Here is a 17,162-nt window from a genome sequence, read left to right as displayed (position 1 = left end):
GAAAAGTGAGACAATGTACGAGGTGTATTACACTATGAGATAAGTGAGACACTGTACGTGGTGTATCACACTATGAGATAAGTGAGACACTGTACGAGGTGTATTACACTTTGAGATAAGTGAGACACTGTACGAGGTGTATTACACTATGAGATAAGTGAGACACTGTACGTGGTGTATTACACTATGAGATAAGTGAGACACTGTACGTGGTGTATCACACTATGAGATAAGTGAGACACTGTACGAGGTGTATTACACTATGAGATGAGTGAGACACTGTACGAGGTGTATTACACTATGAGATAAGTGAGACACGGTACGAGGTGTATTACACTATGAGATAAGTGAGACACTGTACGAGGTGTATGACACTATGAGATAAGTGAGACACTCTACGAGGTGTATTGCACTGTGAGATAAGTGAGTCACTGTACGAGGTGTATTACACTATGAGATAAGTGAGACACTGCACGAGGTCTATTACACTATGAGATAAGTGAGACACTGTACGAGGTGAATTACACTTTGAGATAAGTGAGACACTGTACGAGGTGTATTGCACTATCAGATAAGTGAGACACTGTACGAGGTGTATTACACTATGAGATAAGTGAGACACTGTACGAGGTGTATTACACTATGAGATAAGTGAGACACTGTACGAGGTGTATTACACTACGAGATAAGTGAGACACTGTACGAGGTGTATTACACTACGAGATAAGTGAGACACTGTGAAAGGTGTATTACACTTTGAGATAAGTGAGACACTGTACGAGGTGTATTACACTATGAGATAAGTGAGACACTGTACGAGGTGTATTACACTATGAGATAAGTGAGACACTGTACGAGGTGTATTACACTTTGAGATAAGTGAGAAACTGTATGACGTGTATTACACTATGAGATAAGTGAGACACTGTACGAGGTGTAATACACTATGAGATAAGTGAGACACTGTACGAGGTGTATTACACTATGAGATAAGTGAGACACTGTACGAGGTGTATTACACTATGAGATAAGTGAGACACTGTACGAGGTGTATTACACGATGAGATAAGTGAGACACTGTACGAGGTGTAATACACTATGAGATAAGTGAGACACTGTACGAGGTGTATTACACAATGAGATAAGTGAGACACTGTGCGAGGTGTATTACACTGTGAGATAAGTGAGACACTGTACGAGGTGTATCACACTATGAGATAAGTGAGACACTGTACGAGGTGTATTACACTATGAGATAAGTGAGACACTGTACGAGGTCTATTACACTATGAGATAAGTGAGACACTGTACGAGGTGAATTACACTTTGAGATAAGTGAGACACTGTACGAGGTGTATTACACTATGAGATAAGTGAGACACTGTACGAGGTGTATTACGCTATGAAATAAGTGAGACACTGTACGAGGTGTATTACACTACGAGATAAGTGAGACACTGTACGAGGTGTATTACACTACGAGATAAGTGAGACACTGTAAAAGGTGTATTACACTTTGAGATAAGTGAGACACTGTACGAGGTGTATTACACTATGAGATAAGTGAGACACTGTACGAGGTGTATTACACTATGAGATAAGTGAGACACTGTACGAGGTGTATTACACTTTGAGATAAGTGAGACACTGTACGAGGTGTATTACACTATGAAATAAGTGAGACACTGTACGAGGTGTATTACACTATGAGATAAGTGAGACACTGTACGAGGTGTATTACACTATGAGATAAGTGAGACACTGTACGAGGTGTATTACACTATGAGATAAGTGAGACACTGTACGAGGTGTATTACACTATGAGATAAGTGAGACACTGTACGAGGTGTGTTACACTATGAGATAAGTCAGACACTGTACGAGGTGTGTTACACTATGAGGTAAGTGAGATTCTGTACGAGGTGTATTACACTATGAGATAAGTGAGACACTATGCGAGGTGTGTTACACTATGAGGTAAGTGAGACACTGTCCGAGGTGTATTACACTATGAGATAAGTGAGACACTGTACGAGGTGTATTACACTGTGAGATAAGTGAGACAATGTACGAGGTGTATTACACTATGAGATAAGTCAGACACTGTACGAGGTGTATTACACTATGAGATCAGTGAGTCACTGTGCGAGGTGTATTACACTATGAGATAAGTGAGACACTGTACGAGGTGTGTTACACTATGAGGTAAGTGAGACACTGTACGAGGTGTATTACACTATGGGATAAGTGAGACACTGTACGAGTTGTATTGCACTTTGAGATAAGTGAGACAATGTACGAGGTGTATTACAATATGAGATAAGTGAGACACTGTACGATGTGTATCACACTATGAGATAAGTGAGACACTGTACGAGGTGTATTACACTATCAGATAAGTGAGAAACTGTATGACGTGTATTACACTATGAGATAAGTGAGACACTGTACGAGGTGTATTACACTATGAGATAAGTGAGACACTGTACGAGGTGTATTACACTATGAGATAAGTGAGACACTGTACGAGGTGTATTACACTATGAGATAAGTGAGACACTGTACGAGGTGTATTACACGATGAGATAAGTGAGACACTGTACGAGGTGTAATACACTATGAGATAAGTGAGACACTGTACGAGGTGTATTACACTATGAGATAAGTGAGACACTGTACGAGGTGTATTACACTATGAGATAAGTGAGACACTGTACGAGGTGTATTACACTATGAGATAAGTGAGACACTGTACGAGGTGTATTACACGATGAGATAAGTGAGACACTGTACGAGGTGTATTACACTATGAGATAAGTGAGACACTGTACGAGGTGTATTACACTATGTGATAAGTGAGACACTGTACGAGGTGTATTACACTTTGAGATAAGTGAGACACTGTACGAGGTGTATTACACTATGAGATAAGTGAGACACTGTACGAGGTGTATTACACTATGAGAAAAGTGAGACAATGTACGAGGTGTATTACACTATGAGATAAGTGAGACACTGTACGAGGTGTATTACACTATGAGATAAGTGAGACACTGTACGTGGTGTATTACACTATGAGATAAGTGAGACACTGTACGTGGTGTATCACACTATGAGATAAGTGAGACACTGTACGAGGTGTATTACACTATGAGATTAGTGAGACACTGTACGAGGTGTATTACACTATGAGATAAGTGAGACACTGTACGTGGTGTATTACACAATGAGATAAGTGAGACACTGTACGAGGTGTATTACACTATGAGATAAGTGAGACACTGTACGAGGTGTATTACACTGTGAGATAAGTGAGACACTGTACGAGGTGTATTGCACTATGAGATGAGTGAGACACTGTACGAGGTGTATTACAATATGAGATAAGTGAGACACTGTACGATGTGTATTACACTATGAAATAAGTGAGACACTGTACGAGGTGTATTACACTATGAGATAAGTGAGACACTGTACGAGGTGTATTACACTATGAGATAAGTGAGAAACTGTATGACGTGTATTACACTATGAGATAAGTGAGACACTGTACGAGGTGTATTACACTATGAGATAAGTGAGACACTGTACGAGGTGTATTACACTATGAGATAAGTGAGACACTGTACGAGGTGTATTACACTATGAGATAAGTGAGACACTGTACGAGGTGTATTACACGATGAGATAAGTGAGACACTGTACGAGGTGTAATACACTATGAGATAAGTGAGACACTGTACGAGGTGTATTACACTATGAGATAAGTGAGACACTGTGCGAGGTGTATTACACGATGAGATAAGTGAGACACTGGACGAGGTGTATTACACTATGAGATAAGTGAGACACTGTACGAGGTGTATTACACGATGAGATAAGTGAGACACTGTACGAGGTGTATTACACTATGAGATAAGTGAGACACTGTACGAGGTGTATTATACTATGAGATAAGTGAGACACTGTACGAGGTGTATTACACTTTGAGACAAGTGAGACACTGTACGAGGTGTATTACACTATGAGATAAGTGAGACACTGTACGAGGTGTATTACACTATGAGAAAAGTGAGACAATGTACGAGGTGTATTACACTATGAGATAAGTGAGACACTGTACGTGGTGTATCACACTATGAGATAAGTGAGACACTGTACGAGGTGTATTACACTTTGAGATAAGTGAGACACTGTACGAGGTGTATTACACTATGAGATAAGTGAGACACTGTACGTGGTGTATTACACTATGAGATAAGTGAGACACTGTACGTGGTGTATCACACTATGAGATAAGTGAGACACTGTACGAGGTGTATTACACTATGAGATGAGTGAGACACTGTACGAGGTGTATTACACTATGAGATAAGTGAGACACTGTACGAGGTGTATTACACTATGAGATAAGTGAGACACTGTACGAGGTGTATGACACTATGAGATAAGTGAGACACTCTACGAGGTGTATTACACTGTGAGATAAGTGAGTCACTGTACGAGGTGTATTACACTATGAGATAAGTGAGACACTGCACGAGGTCTATTACACTATGAGATAAGTGAGACACTGTACGAGGTGAATTACACTTTGAGATAAGTGAGACACTGTACGAGGTGTATTGCACTATGAGATAAGTGAGACACTGTACGAGGTGTATTACACTATGAGATAAGTGAGACACTGTACGAGGTGTATTACACTATGAGATAAGTGAGACACTGTACGAGGTGTATTACACTACGAGATAAGTGAGACACTGTACGAGGTGTATTACACTACGAGATAAGTGAGACACTGTAAAAGGTGTATTACACTTTGAGATAAGTGAGACACTGTACGAGGTGTATTACACTATGAGATAAGTGAGACACTGTACGAGGTGTATTACACTATGAGATAAGTGAGACACTGTACGAGGTGTATTACACTTTGAGATAAGTGAGACACTGTACGAGGTGTATTACACTATGAGATAAGTGAGACACTGTACGAGGTGTATTACACTGTGAGATAAGTGAGACACTGTACGAGGTGTATTACACTATGAGATAAGTGAGACACTGTACGAGGTGTATTACACTATGAGATAAGTGAGACACTGTACGAGGTGTATTACACTATGAGATAAGTGAGACACTGTACGAGGTGTATTACACTATGAGATAAGTGAGACACTGTACGAGGTGTGTTACACTATGAGATAAGTCAGACACTGTACGAGGTGTGTTACACTATGAGGTAAGTGAGACACTGTACGAGGTGTATTACACTATGAGATAAGTGAGACACTGTGCGAGGTGTGTTACACTATGAGGTAAGTGAGACACTGTACGAGGTGTATTACACTATGAGATAAGTCAGACACTGTACGAGGTGTATTACACTATGAGATCAGTGAGTCACTGTGCGAGGTGTATTACACTATGAGATAAGTGAGACACTGTACGAGGTGTGTTACACTATGAGGTAAGTGAGACACTGTACGAGGTGTATTACACTATGAGATAAGTGAGACACTGTACGAGGTGTATGACACTATGAGATAAGTGAGACACTCTACGAGGTGTATTACACTGTGAGATAAGTGAGACACTGTACGAGGTGTATTACACTATGAGATAAGTGAGACACTGCACGAGGTCTATTACACTATGAGATAAGTGAGACACTGTACGAGGTGAATTACACTTTGAGATAAGTGAGACACTGTACGAGGTGTATTGCACTATGAGATAAGTGAGACACTGTACGAGGTGTATTACACTATGAGATAAGTGAGACACTGTACGAGGTGTATTACACTATGAGATAAGTGAGACACTGTACGAGGTGTATTACACTACGAGATAAGTGAGACACTGTACGAGGTGTATTACACTACGAGATAAGTGAGACACTGTAAAAGGTGTATTACACTTTGAGATAAGTGAGACACTGTACGAGGTGTATTACACTATGAGATAAGTGAGACACTGTACGAGGTGTATTACACTATGAGATAAGTGAGACACTGTACGAGGTGTATTACACTTTGAGATAAGTGAGACACTGTACGAGGTGTATTACACTATGAGATAAGTGAGACACTGTACGAGGTGTATTACACTGTGAGATAAGTGAGACACTGTACGAGGTGTATTACACTATGAGATAAGTGAGACACTGTACGAGGTGTATTACACTATGAGATAAGTGAGACACTGTACGAGGTGTATTACACTATGAGATAAGTGAGACACTGTACGAGGTGTATTACACTATGAGATAAGTGAGACACTGTACGAGGTGTGTTACACTATGAGATAAGTCAGACACTGTACGAGGTGTGTTACACTATGAGGTAAGTGAGACACTGTACGAGGTGTATTACACTATGAGATAAGTGAGACACTGTGCGAGGTGTGTTACACTATGAGGTAAGTGAGACACTGTACGAGGTGTATTACACTATGAGATAAGTGAGACAATTTACGAGGTGTATTACACTATGAGATAAGTCAGACACTGTACGAGGTGTATTACACTATGAGATCAGTGAGTCACTGTGCGAGGTGTATTACACTATGAGATAAGTGAGACACTGTACGAGGTGTGTTACACTATGAGGTAAGTGAGACACTGTACGAGGTGTATTACACTATGAGATAAGTGAGACAATGTACGAGGTGTATTGCACTATGAGATAAGTGAGACACTGTACGAGGTGTATTACAATATGAGATAAGTGAGACACTGTACGAGGTGTAGTACACTGTGCGATAAGTGAGACACTGTACGAGGTGTATTACACTATGAAATAAGTGAGACACTGTACGAGGTGTATTACACTATGAGATAAGTGAGACACTGTACGAGGTGTATTACACTATGAGATAAGTGAGAAACTGTATGACGTGTATTACACTATGAGATAAGTGAGACACTGTACGAGGTGTATTACACTATGAGATAAGTGAGACACTGTACGAGGTGTATTACACTATGAGATAAGTGAGACACTGTACGAGGTGTATTACACTATGAGATAAGTGAGACACTGTACGAGGTGTATTACACGATGAGATAAGTGAGACACTGTACGAGGTGTAATACACTATGAGATAAGTGAGACACTGTACGAGGTGTATTACACTATGAGATAAGTGAGACACTGTATGAGGTGTATTACACTATGAGATAAGTGAGACACTGTACGAGGTGTATTACACTATGAGATAAGTGAGACACTGTACGAGGTGTATTACACGATGAGATAAGTGAGACACTGTACGAGGTGTATTACACTATGAGATAAGTGAGACACTGTACGAGGTGTATTACACTATGAGATAAGTGAGACACTGTACGAGGTGTATTACACTTTGAGATAAGTGAGACACTGTACGAGGTGTATTACACTATGAGATAAGTGAGACACTGTACGAGGTGTATTACACTATGAGAAAAGTGAGACAATGTACGAGGTGTATTACACTATGAGATAAGTGAGACACTGTACGAGGTGTATTACACTATGAGATAAGTGAGACACTGTACGTGGTGTATTACACTATGAGATAAGTGAGACACTGTACGTGGTGTATCACACTATGAGATAAGTGAGACACTGTACGAGGTGTATTACACTATGAGATTAGTGAGACACTGTACGAGGTGTATTACACTATGAGATAAGTGAGAAACTGTACGTGGTGTATTACACAATGAGATAAGTGAGACACTGTACGAGGTGTATTACACTATGAGATAAGTGAGACACTGTACGAGGTGTATTACACTATGAGATAAGTGAGACACTGTACGAGGTGTATTACACTATGAGATAAGTGAGACACTGTACGAGGTGTATTACACTATGAGATAAGTGAGAAACTTTATGACGTGTATTACACTATGAGATAAGTGAGACACTGTACGAGGTGTATTACACTATGAGATAAGTGAGACACTGTACGAGGTGTATTACACTATGAGATAAGTGAGACACTGTACGAGGTGTATTACACTATGAGATAAGTGAGACACTGTACGAGGTGTATTACACGATGAGATAAGTGAGACACTGTACGAGGTGTAATACACTATGAGATAAGTGAGACACTGTACGAGGTGTATTACACTATGAGATAAGTGAGACACTGTACGAGGTGTATTACACTATGAGATAAGTGAGACACTGGACGAGGTGTATTACACTATGAGATAAGTGAGACACTGTACGAGGTGTATTACACGATGAGATAAGTGAGACACTGTACGAGGTGTATTACACTATGAGATAAGTGAGACACTGTACGAGGTGTATTACACTATGAGATAAGTGAGACACTGTACGAGGTGTATTACACTTTGAGATAAGTGAGACACTGTACGAGGTGTATTACACTATGAGATAAGTGAGACACTGTACGAGGTGTATTACACTATGAGAAAAGTGAGACAATGTACGAGGTGTGTTACACTATGAGATAAGTGAGACACTGTACGTGGTGTATCACACTATGAGATAAGTGAGACACTGTACGAGGTGTGTTACACTTTGAGATAAGTGAGACACTGTACGAGGTGTATTACACTATGAGATAAGTGAGACACTGTACGTGGTGTATTACACTATGAGATAAGTGAGACACTGTACGTGGTGTATCACACTATGAGATAAGTGAGACACTGTACGAGGTGTATTACACTATGAGATTAGTGAGACACTGTACGAGGTGTATTACACGATGAGATAAGTGAGACACTGTACGAGGTGTATTACACTATGAGATAAGTGAGACACTGTTCGAGGTGTATTACACTATGAGATAAGTGAGACACTGTACGAGGTGTATTACACTTTGAGATAAGTGAGACACTGTACGAGGTGTATTACACTATGAGATAAGTGAGACACTGTACGAGGTGTATTACACTATGAGAAAAGTGAGACAATGTACGAGGTGTATTACACTATGAGATAAGTGAGACACTGTACGAGGTGTATTACACTATGAGATAAGTGAGACACTGTACGTGGTGTATTACACTATGAGATAAGTGAGACACTGTACGTGGTGTATCACACTATGAGATAAGTGAGACACTGTACGAGGTGTATTACACTATGAGATAAGTGAGACACTGTACGAGGTGTATTACACTATGAGAAAAGTGAGACAATGTACGAGGTGTATTACACTATGAGATAAGTGAGACACTGTACGAGGTGTATTACACTATGAGATAAGTGAGACAATTTACGTGGTGTATTACACTATGAGATAAGTGAGACACTGTACGTGGTGTATCACACTATGAGATAAGTGAGACACTGTACGAGGTGTATTACACTATGAGATTAGTGAGACACTGTACGAGGTGTATTACACTATGAGATAAGTGAGACACTGTACGTGGTGTATTGCACAATGAGATAAGTGAGACACTGTACGAGGTGTATTACACTATGAGATAAGTGAGACACTGTACGAGGTGTATTACACTGTGGGATAAGTGAGACACTGTACGAGGTTTATTGCACTATGAGATAAGTGAGACACTGTACGAGGTGTATTACAATATGAGATAAGTGAGACACTGTACGATGTGTATTACACTATGAAATAAGTGAGACACTGTACGAGGTGTATTACACTATGAGATAAGTGAGACACTGTACGAGGTGTATCACACTATGAGATAAGTGAGAAACTGTATGACGTGTATTACACTATGAGATAAGTGAGACACTGTACGAGGTGTATTACACTATGAGATAAGTGAGACACTGTACGAGGTGTATTACACTATGAGATAAGTGAGACACTGTACGAGGTGTATTACACTATGAGATAAGTGAGACACTGTACGAGGTGTATTACACGATGAGATAAGTGAGACACTGTACGAGGTGTAATACACTATGAGATAAGTGAGACACTGTACGAGGTGTATTACACTATGAGATAAGTGAGACACTGTGCGAGGTGTATTACACTATGAGATAAGTGAGACACTGGACGAGGTGTATTACACTATGAGATAAGTGAGACACTGTACGAGGTGTATTACACGATGAGATAAGTGAGACACTGTACGAGGTGTATTACACTATGAGATAAGTGAGACACTGTACGAGGTGTATTACACTATGAGATAAGTGAGACACTGTACGAGGTGTATTACACTTTGAGATAAGTGAGACACTGTACGAGGTGTATTACACTATGAGATAAGTGAGACACTGTACGAGGTGTATTACACTGTGAGAAAAGTGAGACAATGTACGAGGTGTATTACACTATGAGATAAGTGAGACACTGTACGAGGTGTATTACACTATGAGATAAGTGAGACACTGTACGAGGTGTATTACACTTTGAGATAAGTGAGACACTGTACGAGGTGTATTACACTATGAGATAAGTGAGACACTGTACGTGGTGTATTACACTATGAGATAAGTGAGACACTGTCCGTGGTGTATCACACTATGAGATAAGTGAGACACTGTACGAGGTGTATTACACTATGAGATTAGTGAGACACTGTACGAGGTGTATTACACTATGAGATAAGTGAGACACTGTACGAGGTGTATTACACTATGAGATAAATGAGACACTGTACGAGGTGTATTACACTATGAGAAAAGTGAGACAATGTACGAGGTGTATTACACTATGAGATAAGTGAGACACTGTACGAGGTGTATTACACTATGAGATAAGTGAGACACTGTACGTGGTGTATTACACTATGAGATAAGTGAGACACTGTACGTGGTGTATCACACTATGAGATAAGTGAGACACTGTACGAGGTGTATCACACTATGAGATAAGTGAGACACTGTACGAGGTGTATTACACTATGAGAAAAGTGAGACAATGTACGAGGTGTATTACACTATGAGATAAGTGAGACACTGTACGAGGTGTATTACACTATGAGATAAGTGAGACAATGTACGTGGTGTATTACACTATGAGATAAGTGAGACACTGTACGTGGTGTATCACACTATGAGATAAGTGAGACACTGTACGAGGTGTATTACACTATGAGATTAGTGAGACACTGTACGAGGTGTATTACACTATGAGATAAGTGAGACACTGTACGTGGTGTATTGCACAATGAGATAAGTGAGACACTGTACGAGGTGCATTACACTATGAGATAAGTGAGACACTGTACGAGGTGTATTACACTGTGGGATAAGTGAGACACTGTACGAGGTTTATTGCACTATGAGATAAGTGAGACACTGTACGAGGTGTATTACAATATGAGATAAGTGAGACACTGTACGATGTGTATTACACTATGAAATAAGTGAGACACTGTACGAGGTGTATTACACTATGAGATAAGTGAGACACTGTACGAGGTGTATCACACTATGAGATAAGTGAGAAACTGTATGACGTGTATTACACTATGAGATAAGTGAGACACTGTACGAGGTGTATTACACTATGAGATAAGTGAGACACTGTACGAGGTGTATTACACTATGAGATAAGTGAGACACTGTACGAGGTGTATTACACTATGAGATAAGTGAGACACTGTACGAGGTGTATTACACGATGAGATAAGTGAGACACTGTACGAGGTGTAATACACTATGAGATAAGTGAGACACTGTACGAGGTGTATTACACTATGAGATAAGTGAGACACTGTGCGAGGTGTATTACACTATGAGATAAGTGAGACACTGGACGAGGTGTATTACACTATGAGATAAGTGAGACACTGTACGAGGTGTATTACACGATGAGATAAGTGAGACACTGTACGAGGTGTATTACACTATGAGATAAGTGAGACACTGTACGAGGTGTATTACACTATGAGATAAGTGAGACACTGTACGAGGTGTATTACACTTTGAGATAAGTGAGACACTGTACGAGGTGTATTACACTATGAGATAAGTGAGACACTGTACGAGGTGTATTACACTATGAGAAAAGTGAGACAATGTATGAGGTGTATTACACTATGAGATAAGTGAGACACTGTACGTGGTGTATCACACTATGAGATAAGTGAGACACTGTACGAGGTGTATTACACTTTGAGATAAGTGAGACACTGTACGAGGTGTATTACACTATGAGATAAGTGAGACACTGTACGTGGTGTATTACACTATGAGATAAGTGAGACACTGTCCGTGGTGTATCACACTATGAGATAAGTGAGACACTGTACGAGGTGTATTACACTATGAGATTAGTGAGACACTGTACGAGGTGTATTACACTATGAGATAAGTGAGACACTGTACGAGGTGTATTACACTATGAGATAAGTGAGACACTGTACGAGGTGTATGACACTATGAGATAAGTGAGACACTCTACGAGGTGTATTACACTGTGAGATAAGTGAGACACTGTACGAGGTGTATTACACTATGAGATAAGTGAGACACTGCACGAGGTCTATTACACGATGAGATAAGTGAGACACTGTACGAGGTGAATTACACTTTGAGATAAGTGAGACACTGTACGAGGTGTATTACACTATGAGATAAGTGAGACACTGTACGAGGTGTATTACACTATGAGATAAGTGAGACACTGTACGAGGTGTATTACACTATGAGATAAGTGAGACACTGTACGAGGTGTATTACACTACGAGATAAGTGAGACACTGTACGAGGTGTATTACACTACGAGATAAGTGAGACACTGTAAAAGGTGTATTACACTTTGAGATAAGTGAGACACTGTACGAGGTGTATTACACTATGAGATAAGTGAGACACTGTACGAGGTGTATTACACTATGAGATAAGTGAGACACTGTACGAGGTGTATTACACTTTGAGATAAGTGAGACACTGTACGAGGTGTATTACACTATGAGATAAGTGAGACACTGTACGAGGTGTATTACACTATGAGATAAGTGAGACACTGTACGAGGTGTATTACACTATGAGATAAGTGAGACACTGTACGAGGTGTATTACACTATGAGATAAGTGAGACACTGTACGAGGTGTATTACACTATGAGATAAGTGAGACACTGTCCGAGGTGTATTACACTATGAGATAAGTGAGACACTGTACGAGGTGTGTTACACTATGAGATAAGTCAGACACTGTACGAGGTGTGTTACACTATGAGGTAAGTGAGACACTGTACGAGGTGTATTACACTATGAGATAAGTGAGACACTGTGCGAGGTGTGTTACACTATGAGGTAAGTGAGACACTGTACGAGGTGTATTACACTATGAGATAAGTGAGACACTGTACGAGGTGAATTACACTATGAGATAAGTGAGACAATTTACGAGGTGTATTACACTATGAGATAAGTGAGACACTGTACGAGGTGTATTACACTGTGAGATAAGTGAGACACTGTACGAGGTGAATTACACTATGAGATAAGTGAGACACTGTACGAGGTGTATTACACTATGAGATAAGTGAGACACTGTACGAGGTGTATTACACTATGAGATAAGTGAGACACTGTACGAGGTGTATTACACTATGAGATAAGTGAGACAATTTACGAGGTGTATTACACTATGAGATAAGTCAGACACTGTACGAGGTGTATTACACTATGAGATCAGTGAGTCACTGTGCGAGGTGTATTACACTATGAGATAAGTGAGACACTGTACGAGGTGTGTTACACTATGAGGTAAGTGAGACACTGTACGAGGTGTATTACACTATGAGATAAGTGAGACAATGTACGAGGTGTATTGCACTATGAGATAAGTGAGACACTGTACGAGGTGTATTACAATATGAGATAAGTGAGACACTGTACGAGGTGTAGTACACTGTGAGATAAGTGAGACACTGTACGAGGTGTATTACACTATGAAATAAGTGAGACACTGTACGAGGTGTATTACACTATGAGATAAGTGAGACACTGTACGAGGTGTATTACACTATGAGATAAGTGAGAAACTGTATGACGTGTATTACACTATGAGATAAGTGAGACACTGTACGAGGTGTATTACACTATGAGATAAGTGAGACACTGTACGAGGTGTATTACACTTTGAGATAAGTGAGACACTGTACGAGGTGTATTACACTATGAGATAAGTGAGACACTGTACGAGGTGTATTACACTATGAGAAAAGTGAGACAATGTACGAGGTGTATTACACTATGAGATAAGTGAGACACTGTACGAGGTGTATTACACTATGAGATAAGTGAGACACTGTACGTGGTGTATTACACTATGAGATAAGTGAGACACTGTACGTGGTGTATCACACTATGAGATAAGTGAGACACTGTACGAGGTGTATTACACTATGAGATTAGTGAGACACTGTACGAGGTGTATTACACTATGAGATAAGTGAGACACTGTACGTGGTGTATTACACAATGAGATAAGTGAGACACTGTACGAGGTGTATTACACTATGAGATAAGTGAGACACTGTACGAGGTGTATTACACTATGAGATAAGTGAGAAACTTTATGACGTGTATTACACTATGAGATAAGTGAGACACTGTACGAGGTGTATTACACTATGAGATAAGTGAGACACTGTACGAGGTGTATTACACTATGAGATAAGTGAGACACTGTACGAGGTGTATTACACTATGAGATAAGTGAGACACTGTACGAGGTGTATTACACGATGAGATAAGTGAGACACTGTACGAGGTGTATTACACGATGAGATAAGTGAGACACTGTACGAGGTGTATTACACTATGAGATAAGTGAGACACTGCACGAGGTGTATTACACTATGAGATAAGTGAGACACTGTACGAGGTGTATTACACTTTGAGATAAGTGAGACACTGTACGAGTTGTATTACACTATGAGATGAGTGAGACACTGTACGAGGTGTATTACACTATGAGAAAAGTGAGACAATGTACGAGGTGTATTACACTATGAGATAAGTGAGACACTGTACGTGGTGTATCACACTATGAGATAAGTGAGACACTGTACGAGGTGTATTACACTTTGAGATAAGTGAGACACTGTACGAGGTGTATTACACTATGAGATAAGTGAGACACTGTACGAGGTGAATTACACTTTGAGATAAGTGAGACACTGTACGAGGTGTATTACACTATGAGATAAGTGAGACACTGTACGAGGTGTATTACACTATGAGATAAGTGAGACACTGTACGAGGTGTATTACACTATGAGATAAGTGAGACACTGTACGAGGTGTATTACACTACGAGATAAGTGAGACACTGTACGAGGTGTATTACACTACGAGATAAGTGAGACACTGTAAAAGGTGTATTACACTTTAAGATAAGTGAGACACCCAACGAGGTGTATTACACTATGAGATAAGTGAGACACTGTACGAGGTGTATTACACTATGAGATAAGTGAGACACTGTACGAGGTGTATTACACTTTGAGATAAGTGAGACACTGTACGAGGTGTATTACACTATGAGATAAGTGAGACACTGTACGAGGTGTATTACACTATGAGATAAGTGAGACACTGTACGAGGTGTATTACACTATGAGATAAGTGAGACACTGTACGAGGTGTATTACACTATGAGATAAGTGAGACACTGTACGAGGTGTATTACACTATGAGATAAGTGAGACACTGTACGAGGTGTGTTACACCATGAGATAAGTCAGACACTGTACGAGGTGTGTTACACTATGAGGTAAGTGAGACACTGTACGAGGTGTATTACACTATGAGATAAGTGAGACACTGTGCGAGGTGTGTTACACTATGAGGTAAGTGAGACACTGTACGAGGTGTATTACACTATGAGATAAGTGAGACAATGTACGAGGTGTATTACACTATGAGATAAGTCAGACACTGTACGAGGTGTATTACACTATGAGATCAGTGAGTCACTGTGCGAGGTGTATTACACTATGAGATGAGTGAGACACTGTACGAGGTGTATTACACTATGAGATAAGTGAGACAATGTACGAGGTGTATTGCACTATGAGATAAGTGAGACACTGTACGAGGTGTATTACACTATGAGATAAGTGAGACACTGTACGAGGTGTATTACACTATGAGATAAGTGAGACAATGTACGAGGTGTATTGCACTATGAGGTAAGTGAGACACTGTACGAGGTGTATTACACTATGAGATAAGTGAGACAATGTACGAGGTGTATTGCACTATGAGATAAGTGAGACACTGTACGAGGTGTATTACAATATGAGATAAGTGAGACACTGTACGATGTGTATTACACTATGAAATAAGTGAGACACTGTACGAGGTGTATTACACTATGAGATAAGTGAGACACTGTACGAGGTGTATTACACTATGAGATAAGTGAGAAACTGTATGACGTGTATTACACTATGAGATAAGTGAGACACTGTACGAGGTGTATTACACTATGAGATATGTGAGACACTGTACGAGGTGTATTACACTATGAGATAAGTGAGACACTGTACGAGGTGTATTACACTATGAGATAAGTGAGACACTGTACGAGGTGTATTACACTATGAGATAAGTGAGACACTGTACGAGGTGTATTACACTATGAGATAAGTGAGACACTGTACGAGGTGTATTACACGATGAGATAAGTGAGACACTGTACGAGGTGTAATACACTATGAGATAAGTGAGACACTGTACGAGGTGTATTACACTATGAGATAAGTGAGACACTGTACGAGGTGTATTACACTATGAGATAAGTGAGACACTGTACGAGGTGTATTACACTATGAGATAAGTGAGACACTGTACGAGGTGTATTACACGATGAGATAAGTGAGACACTGTACGAGGTGTATTACACTATGAGATAAGTGAAACACTGTACGAGGTGTATTACACTATGAGATAAGTGAGACACTGTACGAGGTGTATTACACTTTGAGAAAAGTGAGACACTGTACGAGGTGTATTACACTATGAGATAAGTGAGACACTGTACGAGGTGTATTACACTATGAGAAAAGTGAGACAATGTACGAGGTGTATTACACTATGAGATAAGTGAGACACTGTACGAGGTGTATTACACGATGAGATAAGTGAGACACTGTACGTGGTGTATTACACTATGAGATAAGTGAGACACTGTACGTGGTGTATCACACTATGAGATAAGTGAGACACTGTACGATGT

The 17,162-nt window shown here is 39.9% G+C and overlaps 1 protein-coding gene across 2 annotated transcripts in view; it reads left to right on the top strand.

The window, feature by feature from the left end:
• The window catches only part of LOC137340236 (uncharacterized), a 508,920-nt gene that overhangs the window by 117,604 nt on the left and 374,154 nt on the right, over nucleotides 1-17,162 (top strand). The window lies entirely within an intron of this gene.

Source organism: Heptranchias perlo, chromosome 21 (genome assembly GCF_035084215.1).
Source record: "Heptranchias perlo isolate sHepPer1 chromosome 21, sHepPer1.hap1, whole genome shotgun sequence".
Taxonomy (NCBI): Eukaryota; Metazoa; Chordata; class Chondrichthyes; order Hexanchiformes; family Hexanchidae; genus Heptranchias; species Heptranchias perlo.
Note: the sequence above shows the minus strand (reverse complement) of the source record. Positions and strands in the feature narration are given on the sequence as shown.